Source organism: Mustela nivalis (genome assembly GCF_964662115.1).
Source record: "Mustela nivalis genome assembly, chromosome: 10".
Classification (NCBI taxonomy): Eukaryota; Metazoa; Chordata; class Mammalia; order Carnivora; family Mustelidae; genus Mustela; species Mustela nivalis.
In genome coordinates this window covers 23,157,772-23,182,591 of record NC_139029.1, presented here as the reverse complement: position 1 = coordinate 23,182,591, position 24,820 = coordinate 23,157,772, and the positions used below count along the sequence as shown (strand labels likewise).

The 24,820-nt window shown below is 43.6% G+C and overlaps 1 protein-coding gene across 1 annotated transcript in view; it reads right to left on the bottom strand.

The window, feature by feature from the left end:
- Nucleotides 1-1,360: 1,360 nt before the first annotated feature.
- Nucleotides 1,361-24,820, bottom strand: part of ZBTB8B (zinc finger and BTB domain containing 8B) — a gene marked incomplete at its 5' end in the record, with an annotated part of 47,326 nt that continues 23,866 nt past the window's right edge. The window contains one exon of the mRNA XM_082685707.1: nt 1,361-1,433. The remainder of the gene's footprint in view (nt 1,434-24,820) is intronic.

Below are 24,820 nucleotides of genomic sequence, written 5' to 3'. Positions count from 1 at the left end.
TGGTTGAGCATCTAACTCTTGATTTCAGCTCATGATCTCAGGTCATAAGATTGAGCCCCATGATGGGCTCTGTGCTCAGTGGGGAGTCTGCTTGAGATTCTCTCCCTCTCCCTATGCCCCCCAACTTTCTCTCTCAAATAAATGAATAAATCTTAAAAAAAAATAAATCGGAAAAGTCTTTTTTTTTTTTAAGATTTTATTTATTTATTTGACAGACAGAGATCACAAGTAGGCAGAGAGGCAGGCAGAGAGAGAGAGGGAAGCAGGCTCCCTGCTGAGCAGAGAGCCCGATGCGGGACTCGATCCCAGGACCAGACATCTGCCTGGTGTATAGCAGCATGCTACTCCGGGGTATATGTGTCCCGTAACTTTATTGACCCTCCCCTTAACAATGATCACTACAGTTTCTGATTTTTTCCTAGCACAAACAATGATGCATGGACATGTATCCACTCGGATGTCCAATGTGTAACCTTCAGCTTGGCTGTGCTGAACTACACATCCTTTAGAGTGGGCCATAGTGGGTATTTGGAGGGTAGAAAGAAAGCAGACATATTCTAGTTCATGCACATCACTGGTGATCTGCTGACTTACCTCCTTGGAGGTGACCCCGCAGCTGGACCTTTTCCCCCAGATCCTTCATCAGCTTCTCCGGCTCCTGGGCCAAGCAGCTGTGTTTCGTTCTGTGACAAAGGGCTCTGACTTTTGCAGGACACCGACATGGGCAAGATCGGAAGCAGGGAAAACCATCATGGGTTCCAGTCCATCCCTGTGGGGTGCCAGCTCCTGTTGCTGGGTTCGACCTGCTTCTGATCTCCCCGTTTACATCCATCTTCCTTTCCCCACTGCTTTCCCACATTTCCCACATTCCTAGAATAGGAGGCGCTAGGTCAAAGGGGATGCATGTGGAAAATGCTGATATACTGGGGCGCCTGGGTGGCAGTGGGTTAAGCATCTGCCTTCAGCTCAGCTCATGGTCGCTGGGTCCTGGAATGGAGCCCCATGTCAGGCTCACTGCTCCCTGGGGAGTCTGCTTCTTTCTCTCTCTCTGCCCCTCCTCTATCTCATGCTCTCTCGCACTTTCTCTTTGTCTCTCTAATAAATAAAATCTTTTAAAAAATAGTGCATGAGGGTTCTTATTTTCCTGCGTCAATCGTATGTACCACACACAGTGTCCATTTATTTTTTATTGAGATATTTGGGCTTCCTTTAAGGAGTTCTTTATGTATTTTTGATATTATACATTTGCCAAATATATGACTCCAATCTTAACTTTTAAATTTGTTTGTAATATCTTTACAGAAGATTTAATTTGAGGGTGCCTAGGTGGCTCAGTGGGTTAAGCCTCTGCCTTCAGCTCAGGTCATGATCTCAGGATCCTGGGATTGAGACCCACATCAGGCTCTCTGCTCAGCAGGGAACCTGCTTCCCCGCTTTCTCTGCCTGCCTCTCTGCCTACTTGTGATCTCTCTCTCTCCATGTCATATAAATAAATAAAAATCTTTTTATTTTATTTTATTTTTATTGACAGAGAGAGAGAGAGATCACAAGTAGGCAGAGAGGCAGGCAGAGAGAGAGGGGGAAGCAGGCTCCCTGCTAAGCAGAGAGCCTGATGCGGGGCTTGATCCCAGGACCCGAGATCATGATCTAAGCTGAAGGCAGAGGCTTAACCCACTGAGCCACTCAGGCACCCCTAAATAAAAATTAAAAAAAAAAAAAAAAAAGAGAGAAGATTTAATTTGATGTAGTGAAATCCACCCAAACTTTTCTTTTATACTCTTTGGGTGTTATGTTCTTCCTTAGAAAAGATTTTCTCACATCAAGATTATAACATAGTGGAGTGCATGGGTAGCTCAGTGGGTTAAGCCTCTGCCTTCAACTCAGGTCATGATCCCAGGGTCCTGGGATGGACTCCCCACTGCACACTCCCCCCCCCCCCCCCCCCCCGCCATTGCTCAGCAGGGTGCCTGCTTCCTCTTCCCCCTCTGCCTGCTTCTCTGCCTACTTGTGATCTCTCTCTTGTCAAATAAATAAATAAATATCTTAAAAAAAGATTATAACATACTATCCTTTATTTTCCTTTAATCCTTTCATAACTCTGTCTCTTTATGTTTAGAATTCCAATCCACCTAAATTTTATTTTAATGTGTAGGATCTAATTTTTTCCCAATAAGTTATCCAACTGTTCCAAAGATGTTTGTAAAATCAGTCATCTTTACATTTCAGGCTTAAAAAGCCACTTTTATCAGATATTAAATTTATATATATTGAAGAGTCTTTTTCTGGTTGTGATAGTCTGTTTCATTCATCTGTTATCCATCATGTGCTCATACCATACTGCTTTTAATGACTGTAACTTTGTATTATATTTTACAGCATTGATTTAATTTAATTTTTTTAAGTATTATTTTTTTAAGTAATCTTTATACCCAACATGGGGCTCAAACTCACGACCCCAAATCAAGAGCGGCATGTGCTGCCAACTGAGCTAGCCAGGCACCCCAACAGCATTAATAATGGAATAACCTTTTTATTAAGGCTTAAGAAGGTACCTTTCCTTTTCTGGCCATCTGGCACTCATTTTTCACTAGAAGTAAAATATGTAACTTCAGCAAAGTGACCTTGCACAAAATCACTCAAAAAATGTTTACTATTGTCCCTACCCTCTATGCGGTCAGTCATCTTTGGCTTGTTGAAGAATTATGTGTTTTCCTACTAGTCTACAGTAAATGGGTTTTTATTTTTTTATTTTTTAAGATTTTATTTATTTATTTGACAGAAAGAGAAAACACACACAGAGGGAGCTGCAGGCAGAGGGAGAGGGAGAAGCAGGCTCCCCACTGAGCAGGGAGCCTGATGCCGGGCTTGATCCCAAGACCCTGAGATCATGACCTAAGCCGGAGGCAAATGCATGACCAACTGAGCCACCCGGGTGCCCCTACAACGAATGGATTTAAGACTAAAGTCCTGTTAGCATAGGTTGGGTTTTCTAGGAAGCAGATGCTAAGACAGAGTTGGGAATATAAGAGGATTGATGGGGAGTAACACATGTGAAGGAAAGGAAGGGGATGCATTGGGAATCTCTGAAGCAGACATTGCCAAGGAGAGGAGTCCCATGTTTCGGCCAGGCTTCTTGAAAGCTGAAGCAGCTGAAGGCACGAATAGTTGGAAGCTGTCAGCAGGTTCTTTCACGAACGGGAATCTCTGTGGTACATTTCTCTCTGTCCGCCATATCACCCTTCTCAGCTCCATGGTGGTGCGCATGGGTAGGTCTTTTAGTCACTCAACAAACACTGAGTAAGCACCTCCTGTATGCCAGGCACTGAGCTAGAAACTTAGTGCTGCAGAGATACCTGGAATATTTTCAGGGACTTCCTTGGCTCAAAAGAAGCTCAGTCCCTGCAGAAGTAGCTCACCATCCAGCAGAAGAGAAACCAGCTCTTCTTGTGGGGTATTTTTTATTTTATTTTTTTATTTTATTTTTTTTAAAGATTTTATTTATTTATTTGACAGAGATCACAAGAGAGGCAGGCAGAGAGAGAGGAGGAAGCAGGCTCCCTGCTGAGCAGAGAGCCCGATGCGGGACTCGATCCCAGGACCCTGAGATCATGACCTGAGCTGAAGGCAGCGGCTTAACCCACTGAGCCACCCAGGCGCCCCTGGGGTATTTTTTAAATTCATGAACTTTGGGGGCACCTGGGTGGCTCCGTCGGTTAAGCACTTGCCTTCAACTCAGGTCAGGATGCCAGGGTCCTGGGATCATTGCTTGGCAGGGAGCCTGCTTCTCCCTCTGTTTCTGCCTGATGGACCCCTTGCTTGTGCTCTCAATCTCTCTGTCTCACTCTGTCAAATAAGTAAATAAATAAAATGTTTAAAAAAATAAATTCATGAACTTTTGCTCACCCATAATATGAAATAGGCCAGATGTAAAACATTTAAAAGCTTTTGAACCTGGCGCAAGACCTGGCAAATAGGCATTGGACAAGCATTGTTGACCAAAAGCCTGTGAGAATTCAGAGGAGGGAAAATCATCTTTTTCTGGGGAGCAGATTCATTTGTCACCTATCAACCGGTCAACAATGAAATTTTAAAAAACAAGTTAAAATCTATTCGCTGATGCAAAGAGTCAGTAAAACCCACAAAGTTAGATATTGTCTTCACACTCAAGTTCTCCCATTCTCCTGCCTCCCCCAAACCCTCCTCCCTTCCGTGATTTTCCTTTCTTCCTCCCAATTATCATCGAAACTCATTCCCTAACTCAGGTCAACCTCATTATTTTAGTCTGACACATCATACGGACTTAAGAGATTTTTAAAGTTCTGCAGATTTATTTGCAGTTGAAAACCAGAGGTGTTCAAACAGATCATCCTGGGACTGGTAAAGGGGCGGGATCAGTACCCTCGCCAGCCACCAGCGCTGTCACCAACACCCCTTCCTCCCTCTTTTGGAAATGTCCTTTCTGCCTTAGAAGCTAGAAATGGAATGTGTGCAGTTAGCCTTGCGGTCTCCTCTGATTTCCCCTCCCCTCCCTTCTCAGTTCCCCTCCAGATGTCTGACTCCTGTGTACACGTTGACAGGCTCAGGCCCTAGAGGATTGGCCCAGGAGGCTGCTCACCCAAGGTCAAGGCCCCCTGGGCTCTACTGTGGGATAATTGTTTCTTTAGAGGGGTGCAGGCAGGGGTTTCCGAGAGAGGTGGCTGCTGGGGAGTTTTCACCAAGGAATGAGTCCGCTGTGGGTACACCCACGTTACAATGTTAGCATAGGGTTTGGGAAAAGACAGAGTGGTCTAATCTCTGTGGTCACTCTCCCAGTGACCTCCACCGTGATACCTCCCCCCCCACCAATCCAATAAAACTCAGTCAACAGCTGGCAGAGGCTGAGGAGCCTCACAGGAAGGCCCACCCCATGCTGATGTCCACAGGGACCTCTTCAAGGAAAAAGGAGAGGGACTGGCGACCTCTGGGGTTGTGCTGGGAAAGTTGGCTTTCCCCACAGCACTGTGCTTCGGTGCTCAGCAAACTGTAGTAGGTAAAGTGCCTCTTTGTCTGTTGTTCCCTGTGGGCACAAGATCCCTGTGGGCAGGGCTGGATCTCTTTCACCCAGGTATCCCCAGCGCTGAGAGGGACTCAGTCAACATTAGAAGAAAGAGCATTGTTGAGGGCCCACGATGCAAAAAAACAAAGGTGGGCTTCCTGTCCTCATGGAGCAGGGCAGGGGGGGAGGGGGAGGAGAGGCAGTCCCCCGGGACTGGGTCGTAAAGGAAGAGTAAGTTTTCGCCAGGGTGGAGAAGTGTACGTACACGGTGTGTGGAGTGAGAAAGAGATAAGAAACAAACGAAAACGCAAACAACTACACCATGAACAGGAATGGCATTTTCAGGGAGTATTCCAGAAGACGCAAGTGAGAGGGTGAGCTCACTTTGAAGATGATGCCAGTTTGGCTGCATTAGCCAAAATAGGCCTCCCTTGAGTTAATATTTTTAACTTTATGTTTAACTTTCCATTATGATTGTTAAGAAGTTTTAAACATCTGACCGTGTTAAATAGTATATTCTTCTTGGTGGAAATAGTGGAAACATATATTTGATGATAGCTGCTCAAGGCTGGAAACACCTCCCTTAATTTTTTTTTTTTTTTTTTTTTTCAGATCCAAGGGCACCTGGCTGGATCAGTTGAAAGAGCATGTGGCATTCAATTCAGGGTTATGAGTTCAACTCCCATGTTGGGTGTAGAGATCACTTAAAAATGAAATCTTAAAAAAAAAAAAGAAAAGAAGATCAAGACCCAAACTGTCCACATGGATGGTCTCTAGCCACATGTGGCTACGGAGCGCTTGAAATGTGGCCAGTCCCAATTAAGATGGCTTGTAAGCGCCAGGCACATACCGTATTCCTGAGACTTTGAATTCTTTTACAAAGAATGTAAAATTATTTTTTTCTAAAAATTATTAGTATTTTTTCTATTGATTACATGTTGAGCTTATATTTTTAACATCCTGAGTTAAATAAAATATTAAATTAATTATATTAATTTTAGTATTGATAATATTTAATCCTGTTGGGGGCACCTGGGTGGCTCAGTGGGTTAAGACTCTACCTCCAGCTCAGGTCATGGTCTCAGGGTCCTGGGATCAAGCCCCACATTGGGTTCTCTGCTCAGCGGGGAGCCTGCTTCCCCCCTCCCTCTGCCTGCCTCTGCTTACTTGTGATCTCTGTCTATCAAATAAATAAATAAATAAATAAAAGCTTAAAAAATATTTAATCCTTCTTCTTTTTAAGTGAGGCTATTAGAAATTTAAAACTGTTATTTTTTAATTAACATGCCGTAAAATTCACTTTTTGGTGTACAGCTGTAGGAGTCTTGACAAAGGCATAGAGCCATGTCACTAGTACCACAATCAAGAGACTTAACAATTCTCTCACCCCACCAAGAAACTCCCTTATGCTCAACCTTAGTCATTAACCTTCCTCCCCAACCCCCATCTCCTGGCAACCACTGGTCTATTCTCTGTTCTTCTAGCTGTGTTTTTCTGGAATGAGATACAAATGGAATCCTATAATATGTAGTGTGTGTGTGTGAGAGAGAGAGAGAGAGAGAAAATATGTATATAACATAAAAGTTACCATTTTAGCCATTAGGTGCAATTTTTTGGGTCTGGTTTCTCTCAACACAATGCATTTGAGATTCATCCATACTGTTGCATGCAACAGTAGGTCCTTCCTTTTTTATTGCTGAGAAATATTCCATTGTATATTAGATGATGGGCATTGTCTAATATATCCATCAGACAAAGACCATTTGGATTGATTCCAGTTTGGGGCATTTCTGAAAAAGCACCGCTAGAAACATTCACATATGGATTTTTGTTTGAACATCAATTTTCATTTCTCTTAGGTAAATATTTAGGAGAATTCACTTAGGAGTAAATATATGGGATTATTTCTGGTTTATATGCTCGGTGTGCTTTCTGCTTTACAAAATACTGCCAACCTATTTTCTAAAGAAGCTGTACCATTTTGTATTCCCACCAGCATCATACAACAGTTCCCATGCTCTGCATCCTTGCCAGTGCTTGGTATTACCAGGTTTTGTTTGGTTTTTGGTTTTTGGTTTTGGTTTCAGCCTTTCTAAGAGGTGTGTGGTGTGGTTCTACTTCGCATTGTGGTTTTAATTTGCATTTACCTCAGGACTGATGCTAGAATATATTTTCCTGTGCTTCTTTGCCATCCATGTATCTTCTTTGCTGAAGTTCAAATCTTTTGCTCATCTCAAAAAACTGAATTGTTTCTGATGAGTTTTCAAGATTTTTTGTAAAAGATTTCATTTATTTATTTGACAGACAGAGATCACAAGTAGGCCGGGAGGCAGGTAGAGAGGGGAGGGGGGGAAGCACGCTCCCCGCCGAGCAGAGCCCAATGTGGGGCTCAATCCCAGGACCCTGGGATCATGACCTGAGCCGAAGGCAGAGGCTTTAACCCACTGAGCCACCGAGGTGCCCCTCAAGATTTTTTTTTTAAGATTTTATTTATTTATTTAAGAGAGAGGGGGAATGAGAGAGAGAGAGCATGAGAGGAGAGAGGTCAGTGGAAGAAGCAGACTCCCTGCTGAGCAGGGAGCTCGATGTGGGACTCAATCCTTGGACTCCAGGATCATCACCTGAGCCGAAGGCAATTGCTTAACCAACTGAGCCACCCAGGGGCCCAAGATTATATTTTTTTTTAAAGATTTTTTATTATTCATTTGACAGAGAGAGATCACAAGTAGGCAGAGAGACAGGCAGAGAGAGAGAGAGAGAGAGGAGGAAGCAGGCTCCCTGCTGAGCAGAGAGCCCGATGCGGGACTCGATCCTAGAACCCTGGGATTATGACCTGAGCTGAAGGCAGCAGCTTAACCCACTGAGCCACCCAGGCGCCCCCAAGATTATATTTTTAAGAAAGCTTTTGTCCTGCCCCCTCCCTGCTGAGGTGCTCAAGGGTGTTGCCTTCTTCTTTTTGTGTGTTTTAAAACATGCAAGGGACCACCTTCAATCCACATCACAGAATTCCTGCCATCCAGTTATTCACCAGAAAACATAGTTTTTAATTTATTGGCTGCTGAAAAGACCTTGCTGAAACTTGGGTTGATATGATTGCCAACAGAATGTGCTAATGATTTGTTCCTCTAGAGTTTTATAAGCTCTGTCTCTGAATCAAGTTATACACTTAGACAATATGAACTTTTTTTTTTGAAGCTTTTATTTATTTGACAGACAGAGATCACAAGTAGGCAGAGAGGCAGACAGAGAGAGGAGGGGGAGCAGGCTCCCCGCCGAGCAGTGAGCCTGATGTGGGACTCCATCCCAGGACCTTGAGATCATGTCCTGAGCCAAAGGCAGAGGCTTAACCCACTGAGCCACCCAGGTGCCCCAACAATATGAGCTTATGATTAGGGGTTGTGTACCTAGATATTATTGATGGTCCGTATTTGAAACAGCCCTTGTGAATCCTACAAAACTCCTGATAAACAACTTGCCCGTTATATTTTTCAATATCCCCTTATAGAACAAACTGTTTAACAAATTCCAATTAGAGTTTAGTGCCAGACATACTTCCTGTCTCCTTACAAATAGTCATCTCTCCTATTATGATACAGCAAGAACTGTGACATTTAGCAACCTTATGCTTCTATGTTTGGCTACTAGAAAACCAGCACTATATTTAATATTCAGTTATACTAACTACCTGTACCCTTAATCATCCTTCTGCTCTCGTGGCTTTTATTGTTTATAGTTATTTACCATGTATAAGAGTCGTTATTCAGAGCGTGGTGTTCCAGTTACTATCACTGCACAACACCCATCTCAAAGGTTCTGGTATAAAACAATCACTTTCAGAGTACCTGGGAAGCTCAATCAGTTGAGCCACCAACTTTGATTTTGGCTCAGGTCATGATCTCAGGGTCCTGGGATCAAGCTCTGCATGGAGCGCTGCACTCAGCATGGAGTCTGCTTGAGATTCTCTTTCCTTCTCCCTCTGCCCCTTCCTACCCCTACAACTCGCTGAATGAATGAATGAATGAAATCTTCTTAAGAACTCACTTTATTATGTTGATTCTGTACATCAGGAATTTTTTTTTAAGATTTTATTTATTTATTTGATGGAGAGAGACCACAAGTAGACAGAGAGGCAGGTAGAGAGAAAGGGAGAAGCAGGCTCCCCACTAAGCAGAGAGCCTGATCCGGGACTCGATCCCAGGACCCTGAGATCATGACCTGAGCCAAAGGCAGAGGCTTAACCCACTGAGCCACCCAGGCACCCTCTTTTTTTTTTTTTTTTTTAAGATTTTATTTATTTGAGAGAAAGAAAATGAGAGAGAGAGAGAGAGAGAGAATGAGAGGTGGGAGGGTCAGAGAGAGAAGCAGACTCCCCACTGAGCAGGGAGTCCCAGATGGGACTCCATCCCAGGGACTCCAGGATCATGACCTGAGCCAAAGGCAGTTGCTTAAACAACCGAGTACCCAGGCACCCGAGCAGCAGGAATGCTGAAAGAGCACAGTGGGGGCTGCTCTTCTCTGCTCTACCCTATCCTGAGCTTCCGCAGGTGACTAACAGCTAGAAGCCAGAAGGGAGGGCTGGGCTGCAGGAATCAGTCTAGAGTGGCTTCTTCACTCACATGGCTGAGCCTGGGCTGGAAAGGCTGAAGGCTGGGCTCATCTGGAACTGTCATTCAGAGCACCTATGCATGGCCTCTCCACGTGGCTTGACTTTCCACAGCACAGGGCTGGGTTCCGTGGAGCAGCAAACCCAGAGCATGTCCCAAGAATCAGCATTCCCAGACATCTGGAGGGAAAGTGCATGGCCTCTCCTAGCCTTAGAAATCACACGTCACTTCCGCCATACACCAGGGTGTAGCAGTCACAAGTCCACCCAGATTCAAGGACAGAGTCCAAAGACCTATCTCTCGATGGTTAAAGGATTAAAATAATTTCTGGACACTTTCAGAAACTATAGGCATAAGTAATAAAAATAATAAACTCATGACTTTTTTGGTCAAAGAGATGTAAATAGGTGGTATGTCAGCATTTATCGCTGCTCAGACCACATCGCTGGGAGTTGGCAGGGTATGGAGGACAAAAGTAGGAGAGATCTCTTCAGCTCCCTACAATCTTCCTACACTTGCTATGGAGCCATTTTAAAAACTCACCAAAGTTTCTGCAAAGCTAACGGGAAAGGTTAGCTAAAATTAGATATATTACTAACTTGGTAGCAACAGAATTATTTTGGCCACCAATAATTTTTTAAAGGGGCATTTTAAAAAGCTATTATTTTAGCCATGAAAGATTAATGGAAGACATCTTTCTTTTTAATCACTAGTGAGAAGACACATTTTCGACTGGTTGGAAATAATAAATTCTGCAACTACCTAAAAACAGACATCTCCAAAAACCATCCCTTTCCCTCTTACTCTTCTTCCTCATGGTCCCTTCCCTTCCTGGATTCTTCAGAAGAAATTCCTTTATTAAGCACCTAAAATGTGCTAAGTATTATTGTCATGCCCACAATGTTTCAAAGCACAGATTTAGCAGCCAATTTAATAATGTGATTAAGATACAATATTTCAGGGGTTGGCAAACTTCTGGAAAGGGCCAAATAATATGCTTTGTAGGCAATACAGTCTCTTTTACAACTATTTAACTCTACTGTTGCAGCAAAAAGTAGCTATAGAAACATATAAATGAACACGCATGACTGTGTTCCAATGAGAATTTATGGACGCCTTTATTTATGAATTTCATATAATTTTCACATGTCACAAGATATTTTTCTCTTGATTTTTGTTTCAACCATTTAAAATGGAAAAACCGGGTGCCTGGGTGGCTCAGTGGGTTAAACCGCTGCCTTCCGCTCAGGTCATGATCTCAGGGTCCTGGGATCGAGTCCTGCATCAGGCTCTCTGCTCAGCAGGGAGTCTGCTTCCTCCCCTCTCTCTGCCTGCCTCTCTGCCTACTTGTGATCTCTTTCTGTCAAATAAATAAATAAAATCTTTAAAAAAATAAAATAAAATGGAAAAACCAATTTCTGGGGCGCCTGGATGGCTCAGTGGATAGAACCTGTTACTCTTGATCTCAAAGTTGTGAGTTAGAGCCTTCCACTGGGGATAGAGTTTACTTAAAAATTTTTTAATAAAAATAAAAATTTAAAAACCAATTTTAGCGGTTTTTAGGCAGCGAACCAGGTTTGACCTGTGGGCTGTGATTTGCCTAACCATACAAAATTGAGTGGAAAAAAAAAAACAGGGTGCAGAATTGTATTTACAGTATGATTTCCCATAACTCAGAAAAGGAGACTGACACATAAAGAAGAAGCTGAAAGTAGGGGTGCCTGGGTGGCTCAGTCTATTGCGTGTCTGACTCTTGGTTTTGGTTCAGGTTATGATCTCAGGGTTATGAGATCGAGCCCCTTTTTTAAAAAGGGAAAGAAAATCATGCAGTAAAAAAAGGAAGAAAGGGGAAGGAAGGGGAGGGAAGGGGAGGAAAGAAGAAAGAAAGAGAGAGAGAGGGAGGGAAAAGAGGGAGGGAGAAAGGAAAGGCTGAAAGTAAATCTACAAAATGTGGTTGTATTTTTATGCAGAATTATGATGGATTTTTCTCTCTTTTTAGTAGTTTCAAATTTTAGGGAAGGGAATATTTTTACTTTAGCGATGGAAATAAAATTTTTGAAAGAATAGATATGGTAGTGTTCACCTCAACAGCATAGATATGAAAATTCACGAAGAAGGAGAAAATTAAAGTGTTCAGCTTTACCACACTTCCCAGATACTGCATTCGTTACAAATTGAAGGTTTGTGGCAATGCTGCTTTGAGTCTATCCCACTGATTTTCCAATAGCATTTCCTTACTTCATGTCTCTATGGCACATTTTGGTAATTCCTGCGATATGTCAGACTTTCATTATTATATTTCTTTTTTTAATTTATTTTTATTTTTTTTTTAATTTTATTTATTTATTTGACAGAGAGAGATCACAAGCAGGCAGAGCGGCAGACAGAGAGAGGAGGAAGCAGGCTCCCCGCTGAGCAGAGAGCCCGATGCGGGACCGGATCCCAGGACCCTGGGATCATGACCTGAGCTGAAGGCACGGCTTAACCCACTGAGCCACCCAGGCGCCCTCATTATTATATTTCTTATGGTGATCTGTGATTAGTGATTCGACTTGCTGAAAGACCAGATGACAATTAGCATTTCTTAACAATAAAAATACTGTACATTTTTTAGACATAATGCTATTGCACACTTTTAAAAGACTACAACATAGCATAGACAAAAAAATTTTTATATGCACCAGGAAACCAAAACATTCATTTAACTTGCTTTATTGTGGTATTTGCTTTATTGTAGTGGTCTAGAACTGAACCTACAATATCTCCACAGTATGCCTATGGAATGAATCCTGTGGTGTTGTACTGGTTCCAGTTGTCTATGTATATACCCATCTATATCTGTCTATCTATATCTAGAGGTCAATCTAGCAATCACACAATCTATGGAAATGTCCATGGAGAGAGCATGAAAGCAGCAACACTTTAAAAGGAACGAGCATGGGGTGCCTGGGTGGCTCAGTGAGTTAAGCCTCTGCCTTGGGCTCAGGTCATGATCTCAGGGTGCTGGGATCAAGCCCTGCATAGGGCTCTCTGCTCAACAGGGAGCCTGCTTCTCTCTCTCTCTCTCTGCCTGCCTCTCTGCCTACTTGTGATCTCTGTCCGTCAAATAAATAAATAAAATCTTTAAAAAAAAAAGTTGAAAGTTTCTAATTTAATAAATAAATAAATAAATAAATAATAAAAGCAACGAGCACATCCAGGATGCGGATCTTGGTTTCTAAGTAACAGCACTCCACTAAAAGAACTAAGACTCCTAGGAGAAGTATCAGATTCCAGGACTGGGTCAAGGTTAAAAGACAAGATGAGCCTGGAACATCTTGTGGAAGAAAATAAGCGTTCAAGTAACCATAGGGACAGGTCAAAGGGACACAAAAGCTGGCTTGAATGGGCTTCCACCAGCTAAATGTGGAACAACTGAGCATTAAAATAAATGACAGCAACAGATTCCAAAGCAATGGGTAAAACAGGAAACCATGATTCCCTAGGATTAAAAAAAAAAAAAAAATGAATAAAATATCAAAAGGTTTGATGAGAAATGGGTGATTTCTGTCGTTTTCAAAGTACCTCCCTTTATAACACTTTACAATTACAAAAGGAAAAAGTGTCACTCTAGGTGGGTTAAACATGTGGGACATCATCTTCATCAAGAATCAAAGAGAACAGCATCAATAATGAGACCGATATTGACTAAGCTGAAACGGAGTCCGATTTGATACGCCGCGCTGGGAAGGGCGCAGCGTCGCTCGTGAGCAGAGCCCGGACCCAGGCAAGAGCGGACACACCAGACCAAGCAGAGGGACAGTCTCCGCCTTCGCTAGGCCCCCGGCACTCGCCGCGCAGCCCGAGCCCGACCGGCCGCCGAGCCTCCCGGAGTCCGCGGCGCTCGACGGCTCCCCACCAGCCGGGCGCCGTCCCCGCGCCGCCTGCCCGCCGCCGCCGCCAGGAGGCTCCGCGCGCCTTCCCGCCTTTCCCCGCTCGGCGGTCGGGCCGCGCCGGACCCGGCGGGCGGCGAGGCGGGCGCCGGCGGCTACAGCGCGGCCATTGTCCCGCAGCCCCTCTCGGGCGCGCAGGAGGGGCTGGCCGGGTGGCCGCCTCTCCCGCTGACCGCCGCCCCGAGACCCGGGCCCCCATCGCCTGCCGCCCGCGCCGCCTTTGTGACGGTCCCCAGCCCCTCCGAGCCGGCGCGCCGCCGCCGCCGCCACCAGCGCAGCCTCCGGCGCCCGGGGCTGCAAATGGCGCCCGACCGCCTCTGCGCCTCCCGCCGCTCCGCGGGCCCCTGGAGTTCTGGGCGCGCGGCGAACCCGCGAACCCACGGACCCCCCGGACAGCCTCCCGCCGCCGCCACCGCCCGCAAGGAGGCCCCGGGAGCATCCCGCAGCCCCGTCGCCCCGCCGGCCCTCTGTCGTGTACACCTCCGGAAGCCCCAGAAACACTAAGTAAACAGACTTTTTCAAAAAGATTGTGGTGAAATACACAGAAGAGAAAGCCTCTCATTTCAAGGACGAGTCACTCGTGTTAAATACATTCACAGTGTTGTGCAACCATCACCACTATCGAGTTCTGGAACTTCTTCCGCGCCGGGAAGGGAAACCTGCACCCATGATGGGTCATCCCCTCCTCCCCGCCGAGCCCCTCGGAAACTATGGCTCTGCTTTTTTGTCTCTATGGATTTGTCTGTTCTGGACATTTTATACATAAATGGAATTATACAATAAGATGTCCTTCCTGACTGTCTTGTCTCACCTGGCATAATATTTTCAATATTCACCCATCCTGTAGAATGTATAACTTCATTCCTTTTAATGGGATATCCCACTCTGTGCATATCATGCATATCAAAAGGATATCCCAATCTATGTATATCCCTTTATCAGCTGATGGACACTTGGGTGTTTCCATCTTTTGGCTATGGTGAATAGGGCTCCTATGCTCGTTTGCATTTGGGTACAAGTTTTTGAACATCTGTTTTCAAGTTCAGCTCTTTGGGGTATATGCAACTGAGTAGGCTTTTGCTCCACTACTATTGGAAAACCCTACAGCCACCTGCAATTCTCTCCCCGTTGATTCTGGCAACTCCCAGAGGTATACAATACATGCTCCAGTAAAATTTCCTGTCTTGATTTTCTTGATATAAGAGACGTACAGATCAATATTCCTGCCCTCTCCATGGCCCCTTCTCAGGAGATCTGTCCCCCATACCATCACCCAGCCCCAGCTTCCAAATAACACACCCGTCCCAGCCTAACCTCTTGGTCAGAGCCCTCTGCTGCCTGACCCAAGGTGCAAGGTGACCCCAGAGAACCCAGCTTTTGCTGGACAGAAACAGAGGTCTTTTCCCTTGGAGGATAGTACCTGAAGGACAAAGCAGTGGTCAGGTCAGGGGTGGGGCAACCACTTAGAGCCTGATGAATGGGCAGAAGAAAGCTAATCTAAGAATGTCTGGAGAACTTCACACTGGAAGAGAGAAGCCAAGGAACATGGACAGGGACTGTGAGAAATCAGGAGCAGTCTCAGTCCTTCCTTTTTAGTTCCAGGTGGTCTGCTGATTTTCTCACCCAGGATGCTCATAAAATCCCTCATTTTAATCTTGAAACAAATCCTTTTAAAACTGCTCTCAAACTTTAGTTTGCATCAGAATCCCACTGGGATGGTGCTGATGCTGCTGGATCTGGGACCACACATTGAGAACCATTGCCTTCAGCTTGCTTGAGTGTTTGTTCCTTGAAGCCAAGAGTGTCCCAAAACAGGAGCTCTGATGTCTGCTGCTGAATCTGTTGATGCATGGAAAAGCTGAAATCCAAGAACGACCCGCAGACGAGGTTGAGTGGCAAACTTCTTTATTGTCAATCTTGATCCGGGAACTCTGAACACCGATCATAACCCCAAGTTATAGGAAACAGTGGATAGAAAAACAACCAATCACCATACCGCACACTATAACATCCAATCAGTAAGGGTAAATAAGGTCCAATCAGAAACGATACAGGTGACTTCAATCCATATCATGCGGGGGGCTCGTGCCCACTGACGTGAGCCCCCGAAACTTATTGTTCACTCTGTTTGTGTGCCTTTTCCGTGACACCTGATTAATCATGTACCTCTATTAAGACTCCCAGTATAGAATGTACGTCACCCATGAACGCACCCAAATACCTTGGGTTGATCATTCACAGCCTTGCCTCCTCAGACACATCCGTCTACATGACTTCTAGCAGCTGTCACATGGCTCTCCACAAGTACTCACCAACAGAGTCCATCCAGCTGGATTTAAGCTTTCTTGCCTTAGCTGTGCTAAGGATGCATTGGAGGATAGAGGATGCACAGAGCTGCGAAACGCATGCCTGTTGGTGCTCCTACCCTCCAGCTCTGCCTCATGCTTTTGGCAGGTGTTCAAAGCAGTGCAGTCTGAGCTCCCAGCATCTCACCAAGATTTAAGATCATGCTGCTCCTTTAGTTTCTGCCTCTGGCTCTTCCACTGAAGGCTCAGACTTAGTGCCCTGGTGCTGAGCCATGGAACCATCTTTTCTCCTAGTCAGATAGTTCCGGAGACTTCCCCCAGAAAACTTCGTACAGAATAGCTGCATCCCTTCCCTGATCCTCATACATACAAGACATGTTTAAATCTTAGCAATGCTCACAGATTGGTCCATACATCCCAGACTGGTTTAATCCTAGGGACGCTCACTTGGTTGGCGGCACCTTCCCACCTACCCTACATGAGGAATAACGGATCTCTTATCCCGACCAACATTCTAGATCACTGGTAGGCAAACTTTCTGTATAGTGCCAGACAGGAATTATTTGGGGCTTTGTGGATGAAAGATGTCTGTCACAACCACTCAACTTTACCATTGTAACTCAAAAGCTGGCATATACAATGTGGAAAGGAATGGAATGGGTGTGTCTGTGTTCCAATAAAACTAAATTTGCAAAATATGGGCAGCAGGTGGGATTTGGCCCAACCTCTGTTTTGGATAGCCTTTTTTTAAAAAATTCTATTATTAAATAAAGTTAATGAGTCTTCAAACAGATGGAAAGCGTATTTAGTCTTAGCAGTTCTATATTGTTATGGGGACTCTAAAAAAATCTATAGGTTTTCCCAAGAGCTGGCAGTAAGCCCAGCCAATCTTAAATAAATCCAGCCTCAACATTTTCAAAAAATGTAGAATTATATCAATATATAGCTAAAACTGAACCAACTTCCTGTCTTTAAAAGATAAATATTTGACACTGTTGTTTAAGCAGAAATAGTTTTTGAAACAAAAATATGCACATATGTCTTAAAGGTTTATATTACACATGGAATGTTGAGACAACAGACATGAGAACTTAGATCTATGGGATGTAGATGATATCCACCAATTTATTACTTTATTTTCTCTTATTTTTAGTCCTTTATATATAAAAAGTAAAAATAGCAGAACAACACAAACAACAATGAATCATATAAACAGACTTGGTACATAGTCACTTTGACACAAAGACTAGCTCAGCTCCAAAAAGCATAAAGTTTCCCATGCCTTAAAAAAAATGTATCAGTTACTATTGTTTTAATGGTTAGAACCATTTCTAACTTTATCATCTCTCTCTCAGTTGTGTGTGTGTGTGTGTGTGTGTGTGTGTGTGTGTGACAACAATTTTGACAAGTGCCTTTGTAAGAGGAATTAATCCACTTAGAAACTTGCCAATTCCAAGTTTTCTATTTTCCTTCTAAGTGTTCTTGCAAAGTGTGCAGCTGCAGACCTCAGGGCTTAGAATGGTTGTGTCTTTTCTGATTTTTCTGTTGTCTGCCATTAGTTTTGGCTTATAATTATGCATTCTGGTTACCTACTCATCAAGCAGTCGGTGGTCTTCCTTCACAGAATTTAAATGTCCTAGCTTGAGATTCTCTGTGCAGAAACTGTCTCATTTAAGGAAGTAATTGGTCCTAACACCATGGGACAGAAAGGTGCAAGAAGACGTTTGATGGAAGCTACTTCTGTTAGAGCTCTATCTAATAGCTTTCTATTTCTATCTAATATCTTATTCATAGAATTCCTCATTAGAATTTCACATAAAATAATGGCACTGAGAAAAAACAGTGAACTAACTTTAAATTATGATGGATTATTAACTTGTTCATGTGAGGGGCTCCATCCTCAATTCAGTGCATTCATTCTGAAAGTGCCTTAACCATTTTAACCTTAGCCATTCCAAAATTCTCAGTAATCTAACTTAGGTCAATTTTAAGGTACAGAAACTAGTTAAATTGCACTGGTTTCTGAAGCAAAAATGAGCAATAAAGGGGAAAAAAAAAGAATTTTTTGTGGGGCACTTGGCTGGCTCACTTGGTTAAGCGTCTGACTCTTGGTTTCAGCTTATGTCGTGATCTGGGGGTCTCGAGAGTAAGCCCCTGCATTAGGCTGAACACTTAGCACAGAGTCTGCTTGAGGTTCTTTCCCCCTTCCTCTTCCTCCCCTTCTGTTTCTCCCCTGGCTATGCTCTCTCTCTGTCTCTAAAATAAATACATAAAATCTTAAAAAAAAAAAAAAAAAGTCTTGTTCTTGGACAAGGCTGTTTCTATTATAAACTTGTCACTAGGGTGTCTCAAACTGACTTAATATAAATCAAAACAAGAATTAAGTTTGAGGGACATCTGGGTGGCTCAGTGGGTTAAGCATCTGCCTTCGGCTCACGTCATGATCCCGGGGTCCTGGAACTGAGTCCCACATGGGGCTCCTTGCTCAGCAGGGGAGTCTGTTCTCGCTCCCCCCACCCCTCCCCCGTTTGTGCGCTCGCTCACTCACTCATTCTCTCTCTCTCACCCTCACTCTCACGCATGCAAATAAACTCTTTAAAAAAATTTAGTTTGAGTCTATTTTCTATTTATCTTAGGTTGATTTAACCAAATCAAAGATGATTTGCATTAGGGCACCTGGGTGGCTCAGTGGGTTAGGCCCAAGCCTTCGGCTTGGGTCATGGTCTCAGGGTCCTGGGGTCAAGCCCCGAGTCAGGCTCTCTGCTCAGCGGGGTGCCTGCTTCCCCCTCTCTGCCTGATGCTCTGCCTACTTGTGATCCCTCTCTCTATATTCAATAAATCAATAGTCTTTTAAAAAAGATGATTTGCATTAATTTTAATCCCAAACTTGATAAATGCTTCATTAACAATGAGGATCACCATCTCTAAGTATTTTTAGTTCATAAAATGGCTAATTGTTTTACTAATAATTATCATATATTATCACAGACCTTTAAATAAAATTAGCTTTTGTAATAAGTTTATTAAAATCTACTGAATCGGGACGCCTGGGTGGCTCAGTTGGTTAAGCAGCTGCCTTTGGCTCAGGTCATGATCCCAGCGTCCTGGGATCGAGTCCCACATCGGGCTCCTTGCTCTGCAGGGAGCCTGCTTCTCCCTCTGACTCTGCCTGCCACTCTGTCTGCCTGTGCTCGCTCTCACTCGCTCTCTCTCTGACAAATAAATAAATAAAATCTTTAAAAAAAAATCTACTGAATCAAGAAATACTCAAAATACATTTTTCACTCAATACCAAAATATTATATTATATGTGCTGCTTATTTAAAATATGTGATTTGGGGGGGTTGGGTTTTTTTTTAAGATTTTATTTATTTATTTGAGAGAGAGTGAGTGCAACTGGGGGAACAGCAGAGGGAGAGGGAGCAGACTCCCCACTGAGCAGGGAGCCCAATGAGGAGCTTGATCCCAGAACCCCAGGATCATAACCTGAGGCAAAGGCAGACACTTAACGGATTGAGCCACCCAGGTGCCCCAAAATATGTGGGTTTTGTTTCAAATAAGATTGTCCTTGTCTATTTTCCTGACTCATGCCCAATTTATATTTCAAAAATCACTCAGAGAGGTTTATAAAAGCAATTTCCAGATAATGTATATTTAATTTTGAAACATTTTACAAACAAAAATGAACACATTAAAATTAAATACAGGGCGCCTGGGTGGTTCAGTTGGTTAAGTGTCTAGCTTCAGTTCAGGTCATGATCGCAGGGTCCTGGGATTGAACCCTGCATGGGGCTCCCTGCACATTGGGCTCCCTGCTCAACGGGCAGCCTGCTTCTCCCTCTCCCTCTGCTGTTACCCCTGCTGTACTCTGTCTCTGTCAAATAAATAAATAAAATCTTAAGAAAGAGAGAAAGAAAGAAAGAATTTCTAAAATCTAAGTTACTGTTTAAAAAATAAATTAAATTAAATACATGATACATATTAAATAGGTGGGCAATAAAGATTTTTATTTGTCCTGTGTCTGTGTGTATATGTGTGTGTGGGAGGGGCACTGATGGTGGGTTTTGTTGTTCAGGCATGTGTGGGTATTATAGGCAAAAAAATTAAATCAACTCCCCCATTCTCCACATGTGATTTCCCCCTCCCTGTCTAAGCATTACAAGAATGCAGGCCATGACCACACAAAGCCATATGAGGCTAAGACAGCATTTTCCTCTCTGTGATTTTAGTCTGCTGGTACCCAAGAAAACGAATGCTATCTATGGATGGTCTTTGCTGCCTGCCCAAACACGTTGATTCTCAGCACTGGCCTGGCAGAAACTGATTTCTGACCCTAACTAGCTGTATGGGACTAGGGACTAGTCATTTTATCTCTCTGTAAAATAGAGTTGGATTAGACCATCTCTAAAGTCGCTTCTCTTTCTCAAATTCTTCGATGGAATGGTTCTGTTCCATAGCTATCTGGTTTCTGGCATAGTAACTCATTTACATGGCCAGCCAGGACCCAATCCAGACACACTGGGGCTCCTCCACATCTGTCCCAGTAAAAATACCTTCTTCTATCTTATCCCATTGGACCAAGATCGTGGGAAGTTATCTGGGGGTGGTGGTGGTGTTTTCGTAAGAAACCCATAGCATCTGATGCATTTTTCTAAAGCCTAGGATATTCCGAAATGCTTATAATATTTTTATATCCCTGAACAAAATAGGTATTTTAAACATTGTTAATGTCTAAAGCGACCGTGTTTGAAAAAGGCAAGAAATGTCAGAAACTATTTAAACTGCTTGCAAATTATATCCCAAAGATAGAAGTGTACCGGATGGGAAGGACCACAGCAACAGTAGCGTAGACAAGAAAGCCTTCTCGGGGGCTCTGAGATTGGACCAGATGCTCTACCCAAGCTCTCTCAGAGCATCCTTCCCATCCTTGTGCAACTGTCACGCCCAAACCTGTGCTGTAACTGCTTAATCGCTTGTCTCCCTGTTCACGCACTGCAAATCCCTGGAGGACAGTGACTTGGCTCATTCACTGACGTACCCCTAGTGACTGACACATAGTAAGGACTCCGTAAACACTTGTTGGCTTAACAGTCAGCTATTTCCACTTACTGATCTTCCAAGAGCAACAGAAGCAAGCAAGAGGAGCAGCATGCGATAGCAGTAAGAGACATGACTACTGAGAGCCTGTATTTGCTGGTTGGCAGGAGGACACAGGTTCCCATCAATGAGTGATTGATGGAATCCCCACAGATTTCCATACAAAAACATCCTTGTAGTGTGTCATTCTATACCTGCCTATTATAAGTAGCACCAAAGTCTGTATGACATTTTGGTGGGACCACTGACGATTTATCCAACTCTTACACACAACTTAGCAGAATCCGCCCACAGTGTATTAACCACAAGAAGCTAAACAGAAAGAATGAACACTATTCAAGAGAGGAAGATGAGTTGGTGTTGGCTCTAATTTAGGAAGAAATTCCACTGGCTACGTTTTATAGGAACGAGGTGGGGTATCTGTTGTGCAATTGTTCAGAGTACTGTTTGGTCATGGATTAAGAGAACCTTGTATGCGTTCAATATGAGAATTTGACCAGTTAACTTTCTGACTCTGTTCCCCCAGCAACCTAATAAAGAATAGCATATCAACTATGTTGCTGGCATCATTACCCATGGGGAAAAGGAACCCTAACTGGTAAACTGCCGGCAGACTGGGAGAACTCCTGATAGGAAACCACAGCTCTGGGCTTCCCCAGGTACAGTTACTCTTGAGACGAACATACGTCTTGCAGGGACCCTGGAAACTATGTCCATGGGGTTGTTATAATGGACACTTGCTCCCTGAGACAAGAGGCTTTTAACCTAGGATAGCTTCCATATTGGTCTGATGTGGGTCTATCTCCTTGTATCTAAGTTATGACACACGGATGGTTACAGGGGCTCCGACCGAAGAGCGACATCTGGTTTTGCCCTCCTGGGGAATCTGTGCTTCCTGTCCCGAATCCTTCTAAGTGACTCTGATGCCAAGAGTGGCGGTTCGTCAGTGTGAATGTTTCTAAATGCTCGGTTGAGCCTAAGTAGACCACTGTGGTTCTACCTGCTTCGTGTTTTGTTTTGTTTAGATGCTCCCCAAGGACTATGAGAGATGTGGAACTGTATGGAATGGTTTCCTGCTTCCCAAAAATTGTGATCATACCCATCACGGTCTCCATGGCAGACAATCCATCCCCGTTACGTGTCACCAAGATCTAGAGCTCCGACTGATGCCTTCTCTTAAAGTCCCCAAGCTTGTTCTCCCTCCAAGCACATAATCCCACCCTAACCTCCGGTTTTAATATGCTACTGACAAATGTCCAAAAATCAAATGATGGATATAAAAATCGCTCCCCCAAACCACAGTTGTCCATGAAGAACTAGGGATAGCAAAATAATCTGCCCGGGGGTCAGAACAGAAGCTGGAAGTCCTCCTGTTACGAAGGCTCCATATCTTCTGATCGCAACAGTGTGAGTTAGTGTCACTTTTTAAAACAAGGAGCACGTTGAAAAATAACCAAACAACTGCCAAACAAAAAAAACTTCTCATTTCCCTCTACAGAAGCATCCTCTGAAGAAAAGAATTCCATTGTTCACACTATAATGAAAGGTTTGAGGAGCACTGTAATATTTAGGAGAAATACTGAACAAAAATCCACAAAAATTCTGCCCATCATAAGCAACTGAATAAAGGGCCCTCTTTGGAGCCAGAAGACAGCATGACCACAGCAGAAGCTACAAGGGACCAACAGCAATGGGAAGGACCATGGTAAAGCTCAAAACAGAAGACAATAGGAACTTCACACCCCAACCCTCGACCCCTCTCCACCCCGCTACACTAGACTTCACAGAGGTAATTCTATCGTCAATGCACAAGAGATAAAAAGCAAAACTTCTCAGTCCAACGAAGCAGTCTGAATTCAGTTGCCCACAGGCCACTCCAGTCTTCCCACTGCCCTCAGAATCAGCACATGAAGCCACATGTGTGACTTTGTTCACAATATCAACGAACGACAATAAAAACCCATCACATACCCTGAACTTCCAGAATACTGGATTTCATACTCTACAGACCACCAGATCAGTTTTCTCAAGGAATATTTGAATCGTAACGACCACCAAAATATTTACATCAAAAGGGCATCTATCTGCCAAATGACCAGACATCACATGATTTTTTGTCATTTCTTAGTCTGATATAGAGATAGGCCTTATTTACATTCCTTTCCAACCCTTGCTATGGAAGCCTGTCCTCTTCCCCCAAGAGATACAATTTCCCAGGGAGGCCACCTTCAAATTCCATTACAAATAAGGATTCTGTTCCTGTCCATGCAATGTATCTAATATAAGACAAAGAATCCCTTTGTGAACTTGGATTGAACGTGCCAGAAAGATGCCAGATATGAAATAAATCCTTAATGGGATCTGTGTTGGGCCCAATGATGAATCTGTGTTGGGCCCAATGATGAATTTACTTATAAAAATATCACCAACTCCATTAATTAAACCTTAAGCACTGTGCAGTTGTAAATATTGACCCCCAAAAGTGAACATGAACTTAAAAACGAAGGATAGTTTATGATCTGATGGTCTAAAAAAGCAATTATTTCCATTCGAAGTGATAGAATTCAGCAATTCTACCCAAACTCAAAACAACCAACCAGGAAGGGAACAATCCGAGACATTATGGGGAAAAGAATCATTTAAATATTAAGCTTCATGAAGTTCCGTTTTCTGCCTGTGATTTTGCTACCTTAAAATGTAATAAAATGGGGGCACCTGAGTGGCTCAGTGGGTTAAGCTTCTGCCTTTGGCTCAGGTCATGATCTCAGGGTCCTGGGATCGAGCCCCACATTGGGCTCCCTGCCGAACAGGGAGTCTGCTTGTCCCTCTCTCTCTCTCTACCTGCCTCTCTGCCTCCTTCTGATCTATCTCTCTCTCTCTCTCTCAAATAAATAAATAAATAAATTTTAAAAAAATGTAATAAAATGACCAGAGCCCAGTAATGGTTCTAGGAATATGAGATCAGAATTTCTACGTTTCCACATCACAAACCAAATCAGAGCTTGAGCCTCAGCTCCCCATATTACTAACTCCACTATTTGCTGAAACTTAGAGGAGCATAAGGGCCTACTAAATATTATGAAGGTAAAATGTAACCTAAAATAAAACACAAAATTAAGTTCATTCATTAAAGGTAATTTTTAAAAATCTTACTTATCTTATGGTCAGGTTTCTTAATCCGGTTACTCTTGACATTTTGGACTAGATAATTCTTTGTTCTAAGGGGCCGTCCTATGAATTGTAGGATGTTTAGCAACAACCTTATCCAGATGCCAGCAGCACCCTGCCCTGAGTTTTAACAATTGAGACTGTCTCCAGACATTGCCAAACATCTTCTGGGGAACAAAATCACCCCCAGGTGAAAGTCACTGTCCTACAGTGAAATTGCTGATATAAATGGTCTTTGCACCCAGAGATATGATCAGGTCATAGAGTCACCAAGAAGGATCGTTGCTCTACCAGAGAAAGTGGACAGAGAAGTTGAACCATGAGGTAGAAAAGTCACATTAAAACACCAGAAATGGGGCACCTGGCTGGCTCAGTCAGTGGAACATGCGACCCTTGATCTTAGGGTTGTGGGTTCAAGCCCCATGTTGGGTGTGAAGATTACTTAAAAATAAAAATTTAGGGGCGCCTGGGTGGCTCAGTGGGTTAAAGCCTCTGTCTTCGGCTCGAGCCATGATCTCAGGGTCCTGGGATCGAGCCCCACATCTCTGCTCAGCAAGGAGCCTGCTTCCTCCTCTCTCTCTGCCTGCCTCTCTGCCTACTTGTGATGTGTGATGTCTGTCAAATAAATAAATAAAATCTTTTAAAAATAATAAAAATAAAAATAAAAAATTTTTAAAA